We start from the raw sequence: 26,052 nt of genomic DNA, 5'->3' as shown, positions 1-26,052 counted from the left end.
GCTACCCTCCTAAATTTAGTACAGTTGCTCAATCAGAGTTGGCATGAGTATGTATATTCAGTTGGAAATTATACCTTCCAATGCAGTGTGGACTTACCTAAATGGAGGGGACATGGAGAGTTCTGCTGTGTTGCTTAATCCATGGCAAGACACCAATTTTTAGTCATAATAGATCTGATTCTAAAAAGGAGTCCATTCAAATTCTACTGTGGTCAATGGTATTTAATGGTGTCCAGCATCTCACGGAACTGAGCCCAAATGAACATAAGGCATGTGAAAGTTTAACCAGTTTCTATGTGCATTCCTGCCTTTCTTTGGGCCCAGCTCTGTGCAGGATTGTGATTTTGTGAAGTAAGCACCTGCAATTAACATTGCCTTCAGTGAGAGTTACGGGTGCTCAGCACATTTCAGAATCAGGTCCAAAACTGCCTTAAAACCATGGCCACAAGAGCAGGCATTCTGGGCAATGATCAAAGGCAGAATCTGAACTCAAATATTAATTTATATAAAATAAATGCTTATATAAAAAACGTGTTAAATGTCTATGCATGTCCTAATTAGAAAAAGGAGCAAACATGCAGTCTACGTGTATAGTAACATGGATCAGAAATGTATTTGCATAAAAATTCACTAAAATGCTATCTTCCAGATTATGTAGACCATGCTGCCAACCTTATTTGGAAGTTGTATGACCTACAGCTCATTTCTACTCCCACTGGTGTCTGAGGGAAAACTCTCTGGATAAAAGGTATGTTCACACAATCATTAAACACCTATATTTGGCCTTAGTCAGCTGACTCAGGCTCATGGGGCTTTGTCTTCAGGGTTCTATAACTGTGGCATAATTGGCCAGGTTCAGATCTGAGCCTGGTATCTAGGGTCTTATCCCCCTGCTGTGTCTACACTAGGGGGGCAATATGAATCTAAGTTACACAACTCCAGCTACTTGACTAGGGTAACTAGAGTTGATGTACCTTGATTGAATTGCTGAGGTGTCTCCTTTGTATGTGGTCGACAGGAGAAACTCTTCCATTGATTCCCCTTATACTTCTCGTTCCAGTGGAGTACCAGAGTTGACGAGAGCATGACCATCAGTCAATTTAGAGGGGCTTCAGCAGACCTGCTTAAATCAACCTTCAGTGGATCAATCCCCACAGTTCCAATCTCCCAGGGTATGTCTACACTACAAAGTTAGTTCGAACTAACATTCATAGGCGCTACACTAGCGCTCCATTAGTTCGAATTTAATTTGAACTAACGGAGCGCTTAGTTCGAACTAGGTAATCCTCATTCCACGAGGATTAAGCCTAGTTCGAACTTACTAGTTCGAATTAAGGGCTCTGTAGCCCCTTAATTCAAACTAGTGGGAGGCTAGCCCTCCCCAGGTTTCCCTGGTGGCCACTCTGGCCAACACCAGGGAAACTCTACTGCCCCCCTCCCGGCCCCGGAACCCTTAAAGGGGCACGGGCTGGCTACGGTGCCCGTGCCAGGTGCAAGCCTGCCAGCACCCAGCCAGCAGACCCTGCACCTGGCATGGATCGAGCCACCCACCCGATGCCCCCCAGCCCTCTCTCTCTTCCCAGGACCAGGCTGGCGGCTCCCGGGAGCTTGCCCAGGACTGCAAGAGGCGGGCACCCGCCTGGGCTAGTGCGGACATCGTGGACCTTGTCCACGATCTCCGCACTAGGCACAGGAAAGTGGCCATCTAGGGCAGGAGAGCTGCCAGCCTGGCCACCCAGGAGCAGGTGTGCATGAAAATCAAGGGGGTCCACTGAGACCCCTGAGCCCTGAGCTTACAATGGCCGTCCTGGGTCAGACCAAAGGTCCATCTAGCCCAGTAACCTGTCTCCCGACAGTGGCCAACCCTAGGGACCCTGGAGGGGATGGACCGAAGACAGTGACCAAGCCATTTGTCTCATGCCATTCCTATCCAGCCTTCCACAAACCTTGGGCAGGGACACCACTCCTACCCCCTGGCTATTACCACTCCATGGACCCAACCTCCATCACTTTATCTCACTTCTCTTTAAACTCTGTTCTAGTTCTAGCCTTCACAGCCTCCTGCAGCAAGGAGTTCCACAGGTTGACTCTTTGCTTTGTGAAGAACAACTTTCTGTTACTAGTTTGAAGCCTGCTACCCATTCCTTTCCTTTGGTGTCCTCTAGTCCTTCTTTATGGGAACTAATGAAGAACTTTTCTGTATGCACCCTCTCCACCCCACTCATGCTTTTAGAGACCTCTATCCTGTCCCCCCTTCGTCTCCTCTTTTCTAAGCTGAAAAGTCCCAGTCTCTTTAGCCTCTCTTCATATGGGACCTGTTCCCAACCCCTGATCATTTTAGTTGCCCTCCCCTCTTCCAGCCTCTCTCTTCCCCTCTCCCACCTCCTTTTCCCAGTCTCCCCCAGTTTTGTTCAATAAAGACAGATTCCATTTTTGAACACAATTGTCCTTTATTTTGTACATCAAGAAGGGGGGCTAGGGAAGGGTAAGTGGAAGGAGGTGAGGGAGGAATGGCGTACGAGTCCCCGATGGGGAGGACTGGGCTGGCTCTGCGGGCTTCTGGGTGTGGAAGCTCTCCTGCAGCCCCCCAATTGCCCCCTCTCCCCAGATGGCAGCCTGCGGCAAATGCAGCCGGGCTGATGGCCGAGTGCTGTGTTGTGCCCAGTGTGGGTAGTCCGGGCAATCCAAGCCAGGACTGCTCTGCAAGCGGGGCACCCCTGAGAACTGTCTGTCCGGGGTAGGGGTCGGGACCCTTTAAGCACAGCCCTCGGCTAGCCTGAGACAGCATCTCCATGTTCTAAGTCCTCATCTGATGCCCGGCCGGCACTGCTTCCGGCCATCCTTAACCCCGGTTCAGGGTCCACTTAATGTGGACATGCTCGTTCGAATTAGCAAAACGCTAATTTGAACTAGTTTTTAGTTCTAAATGCATTAGTTCGAATTAGCTTAGTTCGAATTAACTAATTCCAACTAAGTTAGTTCGAATTAGCGCTGTAGTGTAGACATACCCCCAGTAAGTGTAGACCTGCCCTCACTATTTGAGCCTGCCCCTTGCTGAATCCAATCTGTTTGAAAAAACTGACTTATTAACATCAAGCGCTTAAATAAGAACAGTGATAGAAATGTAGCTGTGTTAGTCTGGTGTAGCTGAAACAAAAAACAGGACTGTGTAGCACTTTAAAGACTAACAAGATGGTTTAATAGGTGATGAGCTTTCGTGGGCCAGACCCACTTCACTGTAACATGAGGATAAATTCAGCTCATGCTTCGATGGGTATAAGTCCCCGTTAAAGGGAGCTGAACCCAAATTATCTCCTTGTAGTTCCCAAGAAATGATTTCATGTAGTTTCTTATCTCCAAACACAGGCTCTCCAATTCTATTTATCTTTAGCATGAACAAGGCTGTGTGTTCTCCTGAATGTCACTTTTAATACCCAAAATACATCCTTGTGGTTAATTGAAGAAAAACATTCCAGCAAAGGTACCACAAACAGAAAAAGCTCCTTGTTGCTTGAAGATACAGTTTTTGCCTAAAGTGTCCCCAATTTATTGTTTATTTTGTATATTTTTGTTTTTCACCTGATTCAGAGCAAGGCTCAGTATGAGTGATCACTTTTCAAGAAAAATATCTGTTAAAAGAAACCACACGTCTGAATGATTTATATGGTGAATTGGGCGGACTCATAGTCTTCGCTGAAAGATTGTCTCTGGGAAATGCCAACGTTGAGTGCATTGTAAGATTGTCCTTTCCTAACAAATGTTAAATTAATTATAGCCTCTTTACAAGAACATACTGTTTAAAATTGCATGAGCCCATTTTCTCCTGGCCAAGCTGGGCCAAATGCAATTTGGAAGCTGTGGGTCATCCTCACAGTGGTTAAGAAGGGAAAAAATGGAGTCTTTGTGGTATAATTTTACAAGTTCCCTTTATTCCATCCATTTCCTTCTTATTAGTATTTAATTGAAATTCACCCCAAGCTGGGTTTTTGAAAAGGCTAGATTTTTCTAGAGTACATATGCCGAAAGTCAGTTTACAGTGCAAGTTTATGTTTGAAAAAAATATATATAACAAACCTAGCCATTAGGCAATGGTGTAGTGATCCAAGAGTCAGGTTTGATTGAACTCTCTCAAATGGCAGGCTCAAGTAATCTCTTCTATTGTAGAGAAACTGAGTTACATGCTGATTTTTTGTCAGTTTGTGGGGAGGCTCCTGGACTAAACAAATTCAAATACTGGTTTTATCTGCATGCATATGGAACCTAGCCTAAGCCCTCATGAATGGACTGAAAATCCAGGGAGGCCTAGCAGAGGTCACCCAGCATACATAGTATTTTGAGTATCTGCACAATCCAATGTGAACTACATCTTAGATTTGCAGGGTTTATGTTGTGGGCTGAGCTTGGAAGTATAGCAATAATCTTTCCCCAAGTTTGCTCTCACTCTTTGGCTGTGTCTACACTGGCGCGATCTGGTACAAAAGTGGCCGCTCTTGTGCAAAAACTTGCTGCCTGTCTACACTGACCGCGTGTTCTTGCGCAAGTAAACTGACATTCTAATATATAAAATCAGGGCTTGTTGTGCAAGAACTCTGATGCTCCTGCTCAGGAATAATCCCTCTTGTGCAAGAGCTCTTCCAGAAGAGGCCAGTGTAGACAGGCAACATGAATTTCTTGCACAAGAAAGCCCTATGGTTAAAATGGCCATCAGAGCTTTCTTGCACAAGACAGCATCTGCACTGGCATGGATGCTCTTGCGCAAAAGCACATGCCAGTGTAGACGCTCTCTTCTGGAAGAGTTTTTGCAGAAGAACTCTTCTGCAAAAGAGTTTTTGCGTGAGAACGCACCAGTGTAGACATAGCCTTTGTAATCGGGGCGAGGGAGATGAAGAGGGGAGATTTGCTTTCTCTAGCACTGAATTGGAGCATGCTCTGTGTCAGGTGTCTCCTTAGCAACAGTCTTTCTCCACACATTTTTTACTTCAGCAATTTGCCTTCTGAATCTAAAACAACCATACCTGATTCAAGCAAAAATAATACTTCTAATTATTTTTGTTTACAGTTCTTTTCATACAAATGGCTGGTGCAGTTTTTACACTCAGCTTAATTCAGTTTACATCAGCAACATTTCTTGATGTGGCTCTTTCTGGCTGCCTTTCAGTCTTATGGCCTATGGTTTAAAAAAAATGACAAATTCATAAATTTAGCATCATTGAAACCATGTGCATCTACATCAAAGTGTCCAATTATTCAGTGGCTGTATTAAATGTGACTGCAGTAATTTGAACTCAAATCTGGACTATCTGGAATGTTGCTTTATATAAAATATCTCTCTGGATACAGAACTTGATATTGTGGTTTGGGTAGGTACAGTCTCACTCTATCAAACTGCAGTTACGAAGTGATATGTATTATGCATATTTTGGTTAGTCAGCTTTTGCATTCTCTTTTTCGGATAGATTCAGCTCCTGGTAAAGTCAGTGCAACTTGTGCAATTGACTGCAGTGGAAGTAGAATCTTAATATGTATAAAAGGAGCATTCAAATTAAAATACCCTATCATCTGTGCACAGACATGTTGACTCTTAACACTGCATGTAGCTATTAGTGTCTTGTAAATGCTAAAAGAAGCACATGTAGAAAGAAAGCCAGTGCTGTAAATGTTTAAAACAACAACAACAAAATCATTTATGTATCAACTTTATTTTTCAATATTTTAATATATTTTTTTCACTTTATTCATCATGGGGGGGGGGGGGGGCGGAGGAACCCTGACATTCAGCTTGATTTGCATACTAATAGCTTTTGATAGATTTCACTTTCAGGTTTTTCTTTCCTCCAAATCTAAGCTAAGATACCATGGTGTGGGAACATTTTCAATAATTGGTGTGCAGAAAGCCAGTCCCCTTACCCTTATTTACCCCGTAGCTAGAAGTTGGGTGCCTAAGCCTCTTTGTGGAGTTGGATTTGTTTATGTGATGAAGCCATAGACTTGAATTTTCATTTTTTTATTTAAATATATCAAATAAGTCTTTTGTGGATCTGGGCCTAAAACCTTAGGTTGCAGTAATATCCTCAAAACCCCTTGCTTAGCTGCTGTCCAGTTTGGAGCTATCTATGTTTCTTCCACTAAAGTCCCCATGGCCACCAATGTTTTTGCCTTTGGACATGTTTACTGTTACCTCAATCCTGATGTAATCCCATTTGTATGTGTGTCAAGGCTGTTCCCCACTGGCGCTCCAAGTTCAGAAGGTAGGGACCCGCAAGGGACCTTAAAAATGCCTTGCTTCTGTAGGCTTCAGCTTAAAAGCTCCCAAGGTCACAGATTCCCTGGCCTTGGGAGGTAGCTGCCACCATCAAATGAAACAAAAACCTCCTTCTTCCTGAATCCAGGAAGAAAGCACTTGGATTTCCTTCAGAGGGGTACCCCCAAGCCCTTTTACCACAAGAGAGCTTGGAGAAAAGAAAGAGAAAACTACAATCTCTGATAAGGCAGCAGTGGGGAACCTTTTTTGGGACAGGGGCTGCTGACCCACAGAAAAATCACTCAGGCCCAGGCTAGTAGATTTTGTATGCTCCAGCCCCACGTGGGGAACAGTGGAGGGCTGAAGCTCCAGTGTGGGCTCCCCAATGCTGAGGTAGAGCCCCGAGCCTCAGGGGCCAGATCCAGGCAAGACTTAGGTCCCCACCCCTTGTATAGGGAGCCTGGGTCCCTAACTCAGAGGCTGTGTCTACACTGGCAAGTTTTTCTGGAAAATCATCTGATTTTCTGGAAAAACTTGCCAGCTGTCTACACTGGCCGCTTGAATTTCCGGAAAAGCACTGACGATCTCATGTAAGATTGTCAGTGTTTTTCCGGAAATACTATGCTGCTCCCGTTCGGGCAAAAGTCTTTTTCCGAAAGACTTTTGCCCAAAAGGGCCAATGTAGACAGCATAGTTCTATTTTCAGCAAAAAAAGCCCCGATCGCGAAAATGGCGATCGGGGCTTTTTTGCGGAAAAGCGCGTCTAGATTGGCCACGGACGCTTTTCCCAAAAAAGTGCTTTTCCGGAAAAGCGTCCTGCCAATCTAGACGCTCTGTTCCGAAAATGCTTTTAACAGAAAAGTTTTCCGTTAAAAGCATTTCCAGAAAATCATGCCAGTGTAGACGTAGCCAGAGTGTGTGGATTTCACTGGGCAAACAGGGTTGGAATTCACAGACACGTTTAGGTGCCTAATTCCCATTGATTTCAATTGGAGATGGGTGTCTAAGTCCCTTTATGGCATTGGGTTTATTTATGTGATGAGATCATAGACATGAAGGCCAGAAAGGACCATTATGATTTTCTAATCTGATTTTCTAATATAGGCCAGAGAATTTCACCTAGTGATTCCTGAATTAAGCCCATAACTTCTGAATGAGCGAGAACTAAGACTTTAGACATCCTATCTTAATTTAAGTAATTTGAATGATGGAGAATCTACCACACCAGGCTAAGAGACAAAGAGTGAGCCAACTTCCTGTAACCTGAAAGATTCTACACAGAATGTACATTGAACAATATAGATTAACAGCCGAATGCTTAATCTTTGAAAGGATTCCTATGTGTAGATTATGCCAAAACCAGGAAAAAAATAATTAAATATTTGTTAGTTTTTAAAAGACTGATAAAATAGTCAACTTCCTGTTCCTCCCAGTTATCCCTCCTTCCCTCACATTCTAATTCACATCTTCCCTTCTGCCTCTCTCTTAGGGTTGCCAGATGGTTTCAACAAAAATACAGGACACACTTGACATTACATCACAATCTATATTACATCATATTTAGAAAATACCAGACATTTATATTTTCTCATTTATATTTTCTCAATTTGTTTCCTGAACAGAAAGCTAAAATACTGGACTGTCCAGTTCAAAACAGGACACCTGGCAACCCTACTCTTCCTACCCTTCGAACAATTATCTCTGTAGGACACAACATTTAACATTTTGAATTAGCTTCTGTAGAACATCTTACAAACTAATTAAAGGGTCCATTCCTCACCTGGTGAAAATAGTCCTCACATTGTTGAAGTCAATGGAACAACACTTATTTATACCATCCGATGATCTGGTCTGATGTCCTTAGGATTTAGTAACCAGATTACATCTTTGTTTGTTGCATAAATATAATATACAGAACATACAAGGCTCCATGCAAACCTTTCTTAATAGCAGTCTTTATTACACAGACTGCTATATTTAGTACACAGTTGGTTCTACACCTACCTTAAAGCTGATGGAATGTGTTCTCTGCTTGATCCTCCAACCTAATCTCTTTAATATTTATTTACTTTACTTTTAATTAGAAGTTGGATGGTTGGCATCTTGCTATTTGTAAAAAAATGCTCTGTAAAGGCAAATGTCTCATCTTATTTACCTTTGCTCATTAAATCCAGATTCAATTTAGATTATAATTTCTGCAGAGCAGAGCCCATTTTACTATGTTTTTTGGGTTCAATAGAAGCCAGTTTATCTGAATGACCTGGGGGACAGCTGAAACTTTTAGGTAATTGGAAGTTCGGTTAAAAGCAAGTGCTATTTTGAGCTGGAATTGATATTCAGGTGCTGGGAACAAAGACAGTAATACTGATGTTTATTTAAGCCTATGTACTTTATTAAAAAGTAAAAACAACTTTATGGATTTCATTAAAACAAGCACAAATATATTAAAATGACTGCATATAATTTAATTCTGATTCATTTATTTTAAAACTGATTAGTCATGGTATGTCCCCATAATTGTTTAGAAGCACTATAAAATATGAAGTCATTGATTAGCTCTAACAAGCACTAAGAGGCTAAATGAAAAGTAATTAGCTGTTAATTAACTAACAAAAAGCTACAGTGGAACACCATGAATGTGGCTAACTGAAATTATATGTAATTGTAAGAGGGTGGGACTCACAACTGCAGTGACTTCTGTTGGCCATCCTGGGAATTAGCTCTCCAACAATGCACCTTCCTCTAATGGCATCTTGCCTTCATCACTTCTTCTGTCTCCACAACTCTGGGACCGAAAGTCCCTGGACCGCAGCATTCTCTTCTAGGCATGGCCTCCTGGCTGTGCCCCATTCAGTCCTTTCCCTTTCCATGGGACCAACCGTCTTCAGTTTCAACATTTGTCTCAGCAGCCAATTGCAGTCTGGATATCATTTACTCTCCTCTTTGGCATATAGGTTCACGGGGCAGGGTGAAACCCAGGTCTACCTACTACTCCAGGTCCCAACCCAGGACACTCTAGGGGGAAGCCATGCACTGACTCCATCCATTTCCATTGGCTATTTCCCCATAGCTCCAGCCCCTTCCTGGCTCTTTGTATCAGGGGCCTGAATCTGGCAATCATCAGATTGGAACACCATCCTGCTCCCTTATCCAGTACCACTGTGTCTGTGGTGCCTGTCCTCCAGGGAAAGACTATCATCTGCTATGCTGAGCAGCTCTTTATATATGGCCCTCACTGGCCTTGACTGACTACTTCAGCAAGCCTTCCCTTGATTGGCTCTCTCAATAAGCTCCTTCTTTATTGGCTGGTTTCTGAACAATCTCTCCCATGCTGCCTTAACTTTTTTTCTGCCTGGGCGAAGCAGCTGCCCCACCATAATAATTCATAATCGAATAGGTCCTCAGTCTAAGTGGGGCCGTTGGGCTCTATAACAATAGAAATAGTAAATACAAATAGTAAAGAGAACAGAGTTGGGATCTACTTTGCAGAAAGGAGAGGGAAAATTTGCCCGGTGTTTTTGACTTGTGTGAATCTTTCTGCTTTTTTGATTAATTCATTGCTTTCTTCAGTAACACTGACCCTGATGCTTTCTCTTCTGCCAGTTTTATACCAGCATATGCCTGTTGTGCTCACAGAAGTTCCAGGAGTTTAACTGAATCATTATGCTCTAGCTCAGGCAGATAGTGTGGGTTTGACACAGGAATTACCAGAGAAAATTCTATGGAGTGTGCTGTACAGGAAACCAAACTATATTGAGACTCCTTACCTCAAGAGTTGTGATCCAAATTTGGTTTGTGAGAATGTGTCAAAGGGATGCAGGGTTGACTGGGCTCAGTTCCCCACTCTTGTATGGGGTTTCAGTGTCACTCTGATTTTGCCAAGCCACCCCAATGTTTGATGACAGGCAGTCAACTGAGCCAAATTAGAGTGAGGCATGTCATGACCCCCTATCCCAAGTAATAAAAGATACTCACGCAAGTTTGGCCCATAGCAGAAGAGCTGGGTGTGACGGAGTGCGGTCACAGCCGACCCCTCGGGGGTGCCTCCCGGGGTGCTGACACATCTACTGCCACTCGCCTTCTGGCTCTCTGGGCCTCCTCACCACCGGGTCCTGCTGGGCAGCTCCGCTGGTCTCCCCCAGCCGAGGCCCCGAGCTGAGGTCCCTGCCTCCACCAAGAAGCAGTACAGACACTGAACCACTTCAGGTCCAAGGAGAGTGTCGTTTAGGGCCCAGCCTCCTGAGAGAGCACTCCCCAGATGGGATCAACCCCCAAAGAATTAGGTAAGCCCCCTTTAGCAATGAAAGGGGGAATGTGCACACTGGTTGCCTCCCCAGATAACAATTGCTTACACCGGGTTTGATAGAAAATAAAAATTGTTTTATTATGTTGAAGCAGTAGGATTTAAGTAATAATAAGTGAAAGTAGGCAGAGCAAAGTAGGTTACAAATCAAAAGAAATAAAATCACTTGGCTAATTCTCCACTGAAACCTCAGTGCAAACTTAAACTCACCCTAAAACCTCTTTTCCAGCTGCCACTCTAAACCAGGGCTGTCTTCCATGCCCTGGGGTCCCTGATCCCTTTCTTCAGGTGCAGCCCAGCCAAAAGACCCAGGCCTCTCCTCTCCTATTCTTTTGTTAAAGCACTGAGGCCATTCCCTACCAACCAGTGCTCAAACTGAAGGACAAAAGACATAGTTTAACAGTTGAGGGTAACACCCTCCATGTCTCTTATTCACATGTTTGAAACCCACAAAGTATTCCCCACTCCACGTGTCTAATTTTACACACACAAATGATACATACAACAGAGTAAGATAAACAGAACCAGCAGATCATGACATGAAGATTGATGGGTTACATGAAATAATTAGCTCAAACCAGCTTTGAGTTATGTATATTCATGTCCATGAGTCCAGTTCATAAATCATGGACCTCATTGTTGCACCACCCAGACCAAGGACCTGAGGCCAGCCAGCTTGGGTGGCACAAGAGCTGGGAGGAAGTAGCTGATGTCACAAAGTGTACGTCATGTTCTCTGGTAAGTACCAACCACATGATATATGCCTTCCCACAGCTAGGAGACTCCCACTCTGTTATACCATCCATCCTGTCCCTAGAGATCTACCCCCACTCTCCCCATGTCACTTCTGCTCCTGCACTTTCCCCAATCCCATCACTTTACTCCAAAAATGTGTATTTTGGGCAAAGTGTCAGTTGACTGTCCCTCATACCCTTCTAACCACCCCGATTCCTTCTTCAGCTACCACCAACTCCTTCCTCACTACATCCCCAAGCACCCTAATTTCCCCCCCTTATCCAGTACCCCAAATCCTCCCATCCCCTGACTTCTGCCCTTTGTAGGCCATGGAGGGGGGGCTGTGTGTTTGGGGACAATGTCTTTTCTTGCTACCTTCCCCCCCAGTTTCTGGTTGAAGGGATTCCACACTGTTCACATATGCCTAGAGCATCTAGAATCTTAGCCTGAACTCCACCCCATTCATTGCTGGGGCAGGGTGTTGAGTAGGGATGCTAAATATCGATTAAGTGAATAGTCGATTAACCTCATGTATACTTATCGATTAGTTGACTATACTATAGTCCCTGGGGGTGGGGCCAAAAGCCAGTGTGCTTTGGCCCTACACCCGAAAAGCCCCCTGCCACTCTATGCTGCTTCCTCTGTACCAGACACCATCGTGGAGTGCCAGGCAGGAGCTGGTCCACAAGGGGAACCAGTTTAAAAACCAGCTCCCCTCACAAGCTGGCTCCCTGTCACCCTGCGCTGCTGCCTCTGATACAGGATGGCAACAGCTCCTGCCCTGGGGAGGGTCTGAGCTCTCAGACCCAGCATGAGCCGGAACTGAACCGGGCTGCCTGCCTGTCTGGCTCCTAATACACTTTTAATGCAGAGCTGCAGGGAGATAGGTCCCAGACCCAGCGCAAGGCAGGACCGAGCTGGGCTGCTAGCCAGCCTGCTAAAGTTACTGGTGGGGAGAGGAGGAATGTGTGTAGTCCATATCATTAGCTTTTGCATATTGTTTAATCGGTTAATCGACTACATTATTCCATCCCTAGTGTTGACATTGGACTGGGAGCATTTTTCTGGATAAGAGCGTTCTTTGAGTCTTAACAGGCCATAAAGAGGTACAAATTGGACCTAAGCTTAAAAAAGTAGAGAGTCCTGTTAACTTCAGGCTTTAATATCTCTGGAGAAATCCTGGTCTCCATGAAGTCAATGGCAAAACTCTCATTGACTTCAACAGTGTCAGGATTCAACCCTATGACTATTAATTTGGCCCAACTCTCAGGGTATGTCTACACTGCCACCCTAGTTCGAACTAGGGTGGCTAATGTATGCATTCGAACTTGCAAATGATGTCCGGGATTAAAATATCACGGGCTTTATTTGCATGTTCCCTGGCGCCGCCATTTTTAAATGCCCGGTAGTTCGAACTCCCTGCCCGCAGCTACATGCAGAACGGGCTAGGTAGTTCGAATTAAAGCTCCTAATTCAAACTACCATTACTGCTCATTGCAGGGCTATTTTAATCCCGGGATTCATTTGCAAGTTCAAATGACTACATTAGCCACCCTAGTTCGAACTAGGGTGGCTAGTGTAGACATACCCTCAGATAGCAATAAAGCTACTTAACAAAGCTTTTACAGAATCATAGAATCTGGGTTTGTTGCTAATAATCACTTCAGTGTAACAACATTCTTTAAATTGTGACGAGTCTGACTGAAAATGAGAGAGACCCAGACACAGGATCACTTGGAAATCTTCAGTTCTGGAAACATGAAAACATTTAGGTTCTTTGCATTTTATTTATCTTTTTTAAAAATAGTCTTTTAAATGCACTTTTCTTGGTCTGCAGAGCCTGGTTGGAGGTTCAGCTCTTTGATATTTGTATTCATCATCATTCACCAGTTTGGTTTTATGCAACATTGGCTGTTTGCGAAGCAAAAAAGCAGTTTCTTTTGGCAACTTTATTCAGGAACTAATGTTCAAAATGGGGCTCTAGTTTAGAGTAACATGCTTTAGTTTACATTTAACATAGCATCTTATGTTTCAAACTCCAGCAAATTTATATTGCAGGTGCAAGTTGTCAAAACTTGTGATTCTTTAACTTCATCCCAAATAAAGATATAACTACATCCAGTTACATATTCAAATTGTAAATTACATAGCTCCATTCACTTAAAGATCATCTCTTTTTGTTTCTAAAAATTAAAATAAAACTATAAAGGAAAGCAGACTTGGCAGGCATCTGGGTGGTTTCTGGAGGGATCTAAGCAACATACTTCCAGGTTTTGTGGCAGTTGTGGTAGAAATGGGTTCATTGCTCGTGGTTTGTGTCTATGGAATATCATTGGACACGTGCAGAGAGGCCTGTTCTTCATTTTTCAGAACTGGAAGTCTAGAGATCACAGGAAAATCTAAGTCTGACTCTGATGCTTCACAGAATTCACAAATTCAAACCATGCATCACATTACAGTTTGTTTTGTTTGTGTTTTTTTCCCCCTAAAGGTAATGACTAGTAGTTTCAGCCTAAATTTATGGTGAAAGGTTTGATCCCATGCTTTCCACACATGGCAATGGGAATCAAATCCAATGCATCAATCAGAGTTCAGGTAAGGTGTGGAAAAGTCATTTGGAGGGATGAAGGGAGAAAGGTTTTGCAAAATCTAGTATTAGAAAGTAAATAGCTGGAGTTATTTTGGAATGAGATTGATAGATGTTAGGGCCAAAATGAGACTATCTTGATCACCCAGCTTGGCCTTCTGCATAACATAGGCTAGAAAAGCTGCAATTATTGCATCTAGCCCGTAACTCCAGCATTTGAAACCTACACACAGTAGCATGTTGGTAGTATATAAAATCCAGATAGAAACTGTTTAGACATCACCTAAGATCTATTGAAATGTAATGTAATTGTGATGGGGTTGACCAGGCTCCAAAGCCCCCTGCTGGAGGTTTGTGGTCTTGCCACACCCTGCCCCAGCAGAAAGCCATAGAGAAGTTCTCCAGGTAATCTAGAGCAGCTGCGGAGGAACCAACCCTGGAGACACCACTCTCTGTCTACACTCGCGGCTTCTTGCGCAAGTAATATGCAAATGTGGCTAAGCGTGGAATATCGCCGAGCCTCATTTGCATACCTAATGAGCCACCATTTTTTTCAGAAGAGGCTCTTGCGCAAGAAGGAGCGTCTACACTGCCCCTTCTTGCGCAAGAAAAACCCTCTTGCGCAATGCCGTTACACCTATTACTTTTCAGGAAGAACGGCATTGCGCAAGAAGGGGCAGTGCTCCCTGCAGGGCACCTCTTCACTTCTCTCCACATGTTGCTCAAGCAGCATAGCCCCTCCCGCCCTTCCCTGCACACCATACACCACCGCTTCTGGCAACTAGACACCAGTTCCGACGGGTGGGACCACATCATCATGTAGCAGGATGTGATGTGGTAGCAGGGGCCGAAGGGGTAAGCCCCACACTCCGCACCTGAGCGGTGCTTGGCCCCGGCGCCGCTGCACGCAAGCGGCTCTGCAGAGCCTGTTTGGCCACCGCCGCTTGTGTAGATGCAGGGATTCCCCCTGCCAACGCGCCGGAGGAGCGCATGCGCCGGTGTCCCAGGAAGAGGGCGCCAGCTTTAAAAGGGAGGGCACCCACCCTTGGGGAGGGGAGGACAGGAGTCGTGGCAACTGCAGGAGCCTGCGAGGCAGGCAAGCAGGGAAAGGAGTGCTGAGGAGCAGCGAGACCCCGAGACACCGAGGCCAGAGAGACACCAGGTGACCAGGGGAAGAAAAGTGACCAGAGCGGCCAAGACGGAGCACGGCCAGAGGGAAGGAAGAAGCCCAGGACAGGGCCAAGGAAGGCCTGGGGGCTGGTGAGTTGCGGCATTGCCCCCCGGCTGAACAGGATGTAAGTCACTCCTGTTCTTAGGATGCTGGTCTGGGACCTGGAAAGAGGGAAGGTCTAGGTCCCCCTTCCCTCCCGGCAGATACAAGGGCTCCTCGGGCAACAAGGGGAGGAGGGTTATCACAGGACTAACGGACATTGAGGCGAAGGGGGGGCGAACCCCGAACAGGGGCGAACCCTAACACAGGACAACCCACCTTCCTGGAGTTGTGTGAGTGGCTCGCCCCTGCCCTCAGGAGACAGGACACCCACATGTGACCCGCCATCCCCCTTTAGGAACCGGTCACTATCGCAGTGTGGAAGCTCACCACACCAGACAGCTACTGTACAAGAACAGTTTTGGCGTGGGGAGATGAAGTGACAGGACCTTTGCCTTCGGCCATTTGAAAGGGAGGTTCTGCTGTCTCCTCACCTGGCTGGACCTCGATGACCAGAACGTCTCACAGGTGGTGGCAGCATGCTGTGTCCTGCACAACCTGTGCAAGAACAAGGGGGAGACATTCCTGCTAGGGTGGAGAGCAGAGGCTGAGCGGCTTGCCAGGGCTTTTGAGCAGCTGCTTATGGCTGTCACCTGGCAAGCTCATCAGGGGGCTGTGCACATCCAGGAGACCCCGAGGGAGAGTTTCAGACAAGAACACCTGTGAGACTCTCCTCTGGGCCTTTCCAACAAGGGGTCTCTGCAGTGCCCCTCTGGGCCTTTCCTCCCCCATCCCTCCCCTTCTTCCCCTGCTCATTCTCCCCTCCTCTTCAGATACAATAAAGCAGACTTAGGTTTGAAACAATGAACTCTCTTTTTTTTTATTTGGTGTAAATAAAACTGGGGAGGGACTGGGGAAAGGACCTGGGCGGGAGGAGGGAGGTGGAAGGGGGACAAAGGGGAAAGGTGGGGCTCAGGAATGGGGCTGCGGGTGGTGCCTACCTCATGTGGTCTGACTGCCTCTTGTGTGGGGCCCTCAGCAGCCACGGGGAAAGGTGGGGCTAAGGGAAGAAGCTGGAGCGGCAGGAGTAGGAGCGGGGGCAGGAGTGGGTGGGACCCAGAGGGTGGCTGCTGGCAACAACCAGGCAGTCGGCAGTGGCTGTGTATGTCTCCCACATGCTGCGAGCCTCTTGTGCCAACTTCTGCCAGGTATTGCGGCACAGTTCCTGGTCTGCTTCCCACCTCTAGTCCTTCTGCTCCAGCGACTGCTGGAGCCCACACAGGCAGGCAGCATATTCCCACTCCAAGTCCTCATGGGCTCATCTGTGGCAGTGGCTCTTGCAGGGCTGGGAGGCTGACATAGGAGGTGTTATGGGTGCCTTATTCACATCTGGTCCAGCTGTGAAGAACAAAGAGAAGGGCAGTCATCCCAAAGGCCTAGCTTTCATCTCTGTCTGACACGAGACCTTTCAGTGTTGGCTCAAAGGCACTGTGCTCCGAGCAAGGCCATCTGGGGCCTACACAATGGGCCCTTTCCTGCAGGGGCACGGAAGTCCAGGGAGGAGCCTTGCTATCCCTATATCCCGGGGACAAGCAGGCATGAGAAGGGGCCTGCCAGGCAGGGATCCTGCAGACAGGAGGGGAGCGACGGGCTGGCTTAACTTCCCTCCAGGCCCTGCACATGCTGGGTCTAGCAGTGGCAGCTTCCCACAGGGAGAGGATTTCTATCTCTACCCGCTGGAGGAGAGTGGGGTACGGTGGTGGAGGAGATGTATGTGAGCAGCAGATGTAGCTTGCCGGAGAGGGTGCTACTGGGGTCCCCTCCACTTCCTTCTCCTCCCATCAGTCTCCCCTAGCAGGAGCTCAGTGTTCTCCACCTCGCTGCACTTGCCCAGATGTGGCTGCTTCCCGAAGAGTGCGAGCCTGACCATGTGCCATGTGGAGCACTGCTGTGTATATGTGTCCATGATCCCATCCTCCTTAGTGGTGACTTGTGGTGGAATAGTGTTGGGAGTAAGGCAGGCCTGCGCAGGACCCCTGTAAGCAGGAGCACAAAGGGTTCTCGTGGCAGCCTCCTGGGTCTGTGAGCTCTGGACTGGTGCTCCATGTGCACCCACATGCAGAGAAGGCCGAGCAAGGAGTATGCAGCCCCTTGCCGCCCACCACCTCCTCCCATGTGTGTCCAGGGAAAGTAATGGAACTCACCTGATGGGCCTTCTCCATCCTCCTCTGACCCGTGGGTGACATCCTGGGAGGGGGCTACTGGCTTCAGGGACAGGCTGAGCTCTTGGCTGCTGGGTACCATGGTTTCAGTGGCCTGGTCCTCCTCCTCCTCCTTCTTGGTCACAGGCCTGCCCTCTGAGAGGGTGACAATGGGTGTCTCCTGCCCACTGTCCACGACAAGGGTGAGGGGGAAGGGACTCCCAGGATGCAGTGGAGCTAGTCAAAGAAAGGGCAGGTCTGGGGTGCCACTCTTGGGTAGGATCTGCACTCCCTAGCCTTGAAGTAGGCCTGCCTGAGTGCTTTCACTTTCATGCTCACCTGCTCCTAGGTGCACATGTGGCCCCTCTGGCTCAGGCTGTTGGCCATCCAGCTGTACACGTCAGCGTTCCTGTGTCTGGGGTGTAGATCCTGGAGGTTTGCTTCCTCTCCCCAGACCTCAATGAGATTCAGGATCTCCACACCTGTCCAGGATGGGGCTTGCCTCTTCCGCCCCCCGAGCAGAAGCTTGGGAGCTGCCTGCAGCTGTGCTCGCAGCTGGCGGGTTCAGGTGCCATGCTGGGGTCTGCCATGGCAGCAGGGAAGGCAGAGCAGGGCGCTGCTGTGTGTCACGGTGCTAGCAGGGCTTGTGTCCTGCCACAGACTATTTCCCCTGTGGCTGCAGCTTTAAGAGATGCAGGGGAAGGGGAACTAGAGTTCTGATGAGTGTGGACAGAGTGGCCACCAGGGCCCCTGTGAGAAGCCCGGGAAGCCAGCTAGTTTGAAATAACCTCAGCTGCCCCATCTACACATGCCCTATTTCAAAATAACTATTTCAAAATGGGCATTATTTCTCATGAAATTAGGGTTACAGATTTCAAAATAAGAAGCCTGTTATTTCGAATTATTTCAAAATAACGGGCTTGCTGTGTAGATGCTCACCTTGTTATTTTGAAATAACGCTGCTGCGTAGACACTACAGAGTTTTGTCGGAAAAACGGCTGTTTTTCCGATAAAACTTGAGGAACATCCACAATGCAATTGTGTTCTTCTGCAAGAAAATTGAAAGGACAGAGGGGTTTTCCCGGCATTGGTAATTCTCATTCTATGAGGAAGAAGCCTTTTTCTGAAAGAGATCTTTCACAAAAAGGCGTGTGTGGATGGGGAAAAGGGAGTTCTTTTGGAAGAAGAGGAAAGAGGAAAAAACACAGGTGCCCTAGTGGCCATTCTGTCCATTGCAATTACAGCTTACATGCAAGATAGCATCCATTCAGTCTGGATGCTCTCTTTCGAAAAAGCTTTTTCTATGCACTTTTGCAGTGTGGACGCTCTCTTTCAGAAGAAGTTTTTTCGGAAGATCTCTTCTGAAAAAAGCTTCTTCTGAAAGAAGCCTGCAGTCTAGACATAACCTAAGAGAGGACACTGAGATGGGCCCTTGTTAAATGTGTACTCCAGATGGGATTTGAGTAGCTGAAATACTTTTAAAATGAGGGAATGCAGGCACATGCACTTGGCCACATGGGGGCACTCATGGGAGGTGAGTGCTGCCCCATTATAGTAATGCTATATGCAATTATTATAATGAACTTATTTTCAAGATAGAAAATACATTTCTTTGAATTTTTCCACTTTAGCAAAAGTGTCAAAACAGCCATCAGTAGCCATTGTTCAGCAAGTGAGCTTCAGTTCAATGGCTCACCTGTATGACGCCATGCCAGTGGAATTTCTCAGCCTTGTCCATGGACTCAGCAATGGCTGCCAGACATACCTGGATTTGTGTTCTCCAAGCATATGGACTTAGGGAAGGAGTAGAGAATCTAAGGCTCAGGGGCCAGATGTGGTCCCTGGTTTTCCTGGATCCAGCCCCTGGGGCTCAGCACTCCTCCCAACTGCTCAGCATTGGAGAGTCTATACTGGCACTCCAGCCCTTGCTCTCTCCCACCGACTGATTTTTCTGTGGGTCAGCCAGTGACCCCCAACCCAAAAAAGGCTCCTCCAACCCAAAAAAGATTTAGGGGTGGGGATCATGCCCATGCTACACCTTTCTACTGCCCCATCTATGCTACAAGTAACAAGAACACCGAGAAGACTGAAAACTCCAACAGACGGGACTCTCTAAGATTTCAAAGGTGAAATCTGTACCCTATGATATGCAATATTTAGCGGGGCCAGTGCGGTGAAAAAAAACCTTCTTAATCTAGCTGTTGTCCAGTCTAACTGAGTTGAGAATTTTGACTGAATGCTTGTGTTTTACTTCTTTTGGTAACTCACTCTTACTTTTTGCATCTCACTTATAGTCACGTAATCTCTTCTTCTGTAGTCAACTTTGTTTAAATGTATATCTTTACCAGTGAGTTTACTTGAAGTTGTTGGCAAGGGCGCTTACTCAGGTTTGCAAATAGCTGGTGTACAATCCACTTTCCATTGATGAAGTGGTGAGCTGATTAATAAATGTGCACTATTCATGTTGAGCAGTGCCAGGCAGCGTACTCCCGAGGTACAGTGCTGGAAGTTGTGGAGTGTGTGTGTGTGTGATTTCACTGGGATCTTTTGTCTGTGTGATTCTTGCATGGCTCTAGGAGCATTCATGCAATCTAGCTGGCTGTGGGGCTCCACATGCTGTTGTGCTGAGTGATAACAAGGCCTAAGGGGTTTGCTGTTTGACAGAACAGGGGGTAAAGGAGGGATACCATCATAAGTTTTTTCTCTTCCTACCTGAAATAACAAAGACAGGATTTGTTGGACTCCGGGAATAAGGATCCTGACCTACAAAGTTTGGTCAGCAAGACTGATGAAAGCATGTGGTGAAAGACTATGCTTGAATCTGATAGGGTATGTCTACACTACCACCCTAGTTCAAACTAGGGTGGTTAATGTAGGCAACAGGAGTTGCAAATGAAGCCCGGGATTTGAATTTCCTGGGCTTCATTTGCATATTGCCGGGTGCCGCCATTTTTAAATATCCACTAGTTTGGACTCCGTACATGTGGCACGAACTAGATAGTTCGGATTAGGCTTCCTATTCCGAACTACCGGTACACCTCGTTCCACGAGGAGTAACAGTAGTTCGGAATAGGAAGCCTAATCCGAACTATCTAGTTCATGCCGCGTGTAGCCGCGGGCACGGAGTCCGAACTAGCGGACATTTAAAAATGGCAGCGCCCAGCAGTATGCAAATGAAGCCCGGGAAATTCAAATCCCAGGCTTCATTTGCAACTCTGGTTGCCTACATTAACCACCCTAGTTCGAACTAGGGTGGTAGTGTAGACATATCCCATATAGACTGTTAGGTTAATAGTGAACTTCTCTTTATTTTCCTTATAACCATTTCTGACTTTCATGTCTCAATACTTGTACCTACTGAAAATCTACCCCTTTGTAGTCGATACACTTGTTTTATTTAGGCCAGTGCATTTAAACAGAAGTGTTTGGGAAGTTGCATTTGTTGTAATAAGTTCTGAGCGTACTTTTCTCTTCAAGAAATAACAGCTTTAATATAATTTAGGCTGACCAGGAGAGAGCTGGGCTGTACAAGACATACATTTCTGGGGAGAAATCTAAGACTGGCGGAGTATTGGGGTCACCAGGCAGTATAAGCTAGGTTAGCAAGAGCCTTGTGTGGCTGACAGGCTGCAGCTACACAGACACAGGGTGTGGCTTGCATGCTAGAAGCTTGTTTGAGTGGCCCAAGGGGGAACGTCCTCAGCAGGGCATTATAAGTGACCCCAATTTCATGGCAGAAATGACACAGCTGCTCATTAGTCTTGATTGTTCCAGAATTAAACGTAAAAACTCAACTGAGAGTTGTCCCCCATTCAAATCCACTGACCCCTTATTTTCTGTCTGTCACTGTTCCTCTAAGCACAGTATCCTTTCCACAAACACTCAAGAAGAAAGATGCAATCAAATTTACAACAATTAGACAAAATGTTCTAAACTACAGAACAGATACTCTTCAGGAGGACATAACTCACCAATATGTAAAACAAGATGTAATATAAGAACCTGTTGCATTTTTCTTAACTGAAACAACACAGCGGTGTTACCATTTTTCATTGGCAGTTTGATAAGTGTCTTGGAAGAGGCATGCAATAAAGTAAATTACAGTCCAATCCTACCATCCTTCCACATGTGGCAATGGGAATAGAGTCCCATGCCTTAATGGGAGTTCTGAATGCACAAGCAACTTCCTTTGTGACAGGTTATTCTGTAATTGCCTTTTGAGAAAGTTTCTTGCACTCTGAAGCACCTCATGCTAACCACTGTTGTGGTACGTCTGCACAGTAGAACGTATCTCAAAATAAGATGTGCAATTTGAGCTACACAAATTGCGAACTTATTTCAAAATAGCTTATTTTGAAATCTGGCTCTGTCTACACAGCGCTAATTTCAAAATAAATTGCTATTCTGGCAACTTCCTTAATCCTTGTGCAACGAGGTTTACAGGAAGCCGGAATAAGAAGCCAGTTATTTCAAATGCATTTTGAAATAATGGGTATGTTGTTAGGACACACACAATGATGTTTTAGGATTATGGACAGTATCTCAAAATAGCGCTGCTGTGTAGATGTACCCTTGGAGTCAGGCTGCTGAATAGACGACCTTGTTAAGGTATGGTAATGTAGTTTCTATGGTCAAAAGGTGGATTTAGTTATGTTACCCTGAGTGCTTAGATTTTATTAAAGCAATGACTTTTGTTTTAAGGGAAACACAGAGAGAAAACATTGTTTCTTTATCTCCAGCTTTGATTTCTTATGACAACTCCTTCTGCTCACAAAAATATACCTTCTGTCAACCATAGATGGAATATGTGGTTGGGGGGAAATTGAGATATAGGAGAAATTTAGGATTACCCCTTGCACTAAGGAGCTAAAGTCTTGTAAAAATCCTGAGTAAATAATAGAGATGGGTATTTTAGCTACACTTTTCAGGTAGCATTGCAGAATGTTCCTTTTCTATAGAATATTTATAGAATCATAGAATCATAGGACTGGAAGGGACCTCGAGAGGTCATCGAGTCCAGCCACCCGCCCTCAAGGCAGGACCAAGCTCCGTCTACACCATCCCTGACAGATGTCTATCTAACCTGTTCTTAAATATCTCCAGAGAGGGAGATTCCACCACCTCCCTTGGCAATTTATTCCAATATTTGACCACCCTGACAGATAGGAATTTTTTCCTAATGTCCAATCTAAACCTCCCTTGCTGCACTTTAAGCCCATTACTCCTTGTCCTGTCCTCAGAAACCAAGAGGAACAAATTTTCTCCTTCCTCTTTGACACCCTTTAAGATATTTGAAAACCGCTATCATGTCCCCCCGTAATCTTTTTTTTTCCAAACTAAACAAGCCCATTTCATGAAGCCTGGCTTCATAGGTCATGTTCTCTAGACCTTTAATCATTCTTGTCTCTCTTCTCTGTACCCTTTCCAATTTCTCCACATCTTTCTTGAAATGTGGTGCCCAGAACTGGACACAGTACTCCAGCTGAGGCCTAACCAGAGCAGAGTAGAGCGGCAGAATGACTTCACGAGTTTTGCTTATAACACAGCTGTTGATACAACCTAGAATCATATTTGCTTTTTTTGCAACAGCATCACACTGTTGACTCATATTCAACTTGTGGTCCACTATGACCCCTAGATCCCTTTCCGCCATGCTCCTTCCTAGACAGTCGCTTCCCATCTTGTATGTATGGAACTGATTGTTCCTTCCTAAGTGGAGCACTTTGCATTTCTCTTTATTAAACTTCATCCTGTTTACCTCTGACCATTTCTCTAACTTGCTAAGGTCATTTTGAATTATGTCCCTATCCTCCAAAGAAGTTGCAACCCCACCCAGTTTGGTATCATCTGCAAACTTAATAAGCGTACTCTCTATCCCAATATCTACATCATTGATGAAGATATTGAACAGTACGGGTCCCAAAACAGACCCTTGCGGAACTCCACTTGTTATCCCTTTCCAGTAGGATTTAGCACTGTTAACAACTCTCTGACTACGGTTATCCAGCCAATTATGCACCCACCTTATTGTGGCTCTAAGTTATATTTGCCTAGTTTATCATTAAGAATATCATGCGAGACCGTATCAAATGCCTTACTAAAGTCTAGGTATATGACATCCACCGCTTCTCCCTTATCCACAAGGCTCGTTATCCTATCAAAGAAAGCTATCAGATTAGTTTGGCATGACTTGTTCTTCACAAACCCATGCTGGCTATTCCCTATCACTTTATTACCTTCCAAGTGTTTGCATATGATTTCCTTAATTACCTGCTCCATTATCTTCCCTGGGACAGACGTTAAACTGACCGGTCTGTAGTTTCCTGGGTTTTTTATATAACGTTATTTATATAACATTGCCCCTTACGGAAACTAACTGAGCTACAGGTTTGTGAACCGCTATTTCATCATGGGGAATCAGGATCAAAACTCTCCAGAGCAGAGTGCTGAATACTGAATCTTGTACTCCTTGAAGTTAACTAATGTTAAGGCTTCAGTGAATGTGAGATTAGAAAATTGTTATCTATGGAACAAATCCTAAGGTCCTCACATCGTCCTCCTTTGTAGGGTTTTCTCTATGCATCACACAGAGAAAAATTGAGTATGCTCAAAATAGTATGGCTACATCCTCAGCAGTGGTAATTAACTAGCTCCCACTGATCTAAATTCAGGTGACAATCTAACAATTTGATTGAAAACAGCTCTTATTCTGGTATATTCTGCCACCAGGTATGCCAACTAATATGCTTTATTTTTTCTAAGCTATCAGATAGTGAAATGTTTATTAACCAAAAATAATATACAATTAATCATTTTTAATTATGGATGAAGGCTGCTCCATAAGCCTTCCAATATTTTGACTATTTTGCACTTCTATGCTACTTGCATATGTTTGGAGAGTCAGATTTCAACGCAAAAATGGTTAATATTTACTGGCCGCATTCATGCTCCAAATACCATAATCAAGTGAATGCAATAAAATGCCTTAAAAGCACTAACATTCTTCAGAAGGACTAACTTTTTTTTTCAAAACAATGGGTTTAAAAGTAACATGAACTCCAGAAGAGTGTTTACCTTGGTTTTAACTTACATTAAATTATTTTAGCCTTTGGCTTTGTAGCATCATTAATGAATTGCAGTTTGAACCATCTTCAACCTTATTCTTGCCAAAAGAATGATTGATTTTCTGTGTTTGCAATGATCTTATTACTTTTCAATGCAAAGGCATTTCTTCAGTGCATTTGTCCACACTACCTTATACTTGTATGGAAGTTTGGTAATGTCATGTTTGTATTTTGTATCCATTTCTGAAACAAATAAGTAGTATACATTTCACTGTTAATTTTGCATGTTATTATTTCCGGACATTATGGGCCCAATCTTATTTACTCTATCATACTATAAAATCCCATTGTATATCAGGAATATCAGACATGCCAAGAAGACAGAATAAAGGTCAGTGTGTATCACTGCAGAAATATTTCTCCGCTGGGTGGTTTGTTGACTCTTGTATGACTGACATCACAGCTAACATTTAGCATATATAAAAAATAAATAAAAAGGTAGAAATCATTCCAAATAAGACACATTTAAATAGACTGTTTTAGTTTATTGTGGCGATCTCTCAATTTTTCTGTTTCATGGAACAAACCTCCAGTAGGGTTTGAACACAGGACATCCACAGACCTCTACACTGGACTCTTGAGGAATTCTTCCATTAGTTGTTAACAGTAGTAGGTTGTGATCCTCCAGCAGCTCTGACAGAGGGAAAAAAAGTCTGAGTATGTTAGATTATCAAAATAATATCTTTGAAAAGGCGAGTCAAACACCATTAGTTACACCAGGAAGACTCCACCGACTTGTTCCAGATGAGATTGAATAGTGCAGATTTGAACCCTAGAATTTTATTTTGGAGGGGTGTGTGTGTGAGTGAGTGTGTGTAAAGATTGGAATTAAGCATGTTAGCTACAAAACAAGTTAAATTCTAGTTGCACTTGATGCTTTTTAAATGCCTCTTCAGTCCCCAATTGAAGTTAAAACAAAACAGCTCACTTTTATCCTTCTGCAGGTTACAAAATTTAACTTCAAAATATAAAGTAAAAAAGGGCAGACTTGGTTAGTGTCCCAGCAAACATTTCCATTTTATTCCAAACAAAGTAAGAGGTAAGATTACACAAAGTAAATTGTACTATACGGGGGAAATTTGCCATTTTTCAGCCAGTGGGAGAGTTTCACTTGATATCAAGAGATTAGTTTACTTTGCGCACTATCTTAACATATAATTTTTTCAAAAGTTTTAAAAAGACTTCTCCAGCACCTCACTAAATTTAAGGTTGTTTTACCCTTTAAGTGACCCATACCCAGTCTCTTATTCACTTCACTAATTCCTTGCCTTCTTTCATTGAGATTAGGATTGAAAGCTCTAAAAAAATCATTAAGTGCCAGAACAATGGGAACAAGACAATGTTTTGGCTTGCTATTTAAAAAAAGATAACATTTATTGCATACCTCAGAAGAGTAAAAATGACTATATAGTACATAAGTCTCAGAGGGGTAACTACGATAGTCGGTATCTGCAAAAACAACAAGAAGTCTAGGGGCATCATAAAAACTAACAGATTTTTGGGAGTTTACATATTTATTTATTTACTAACCAATTAGCCCATCATAAGATGGGATTTTCAGGTCTCTCCTCCACATCGGTCTTCTCTCCTGAGCCTCTGGTCTCTTGCTCTGTCTCTCTCTCCTCCTCCTATTGCCTCCCCCTCTCTCTCA

General features: G+C 44.7%; 1 long non-coding RNA gene across 1 annotated transcript in view; it reads left to right on the top strand.

Moving 5' to 3' along the window:
- LOC102448637 (uncharacterized) overlaps window positions 1-26,052 on the top strand; it is a 113,695-nt gene that overhangs the window by 16,876 nt on the left and 70,767 nt on the right. The window contains exon 2 of the long non-coding RNA XR_331612.4: window positions 650-748. This is a non-coding gene — a long non-coding RNA (uncharacterized LOC102448637). The remainder of the gene's footprint in view (window positions 1-649; window positions 749-26,052) is intronic.

This window comes from Pelodiscus sinensis, chromosome 1 (genome assembly GCF_049634645.1).
Source record: "Pelodiscus sinensis isolate JC-2024 chromosome 1, ASM4963464v1, whole genome shotgun sequence".
Taxonomy (NCBI): Eukaryota; Metazoa; Chordata; order Testudines; family Trionychidae; genus Pelodiscus; species Pelodiscus sinensis.
Note: the sequence above shows the minus strand (reverse complement) of the source record. Positions and strands in the feature narration are given on the sequence as shown.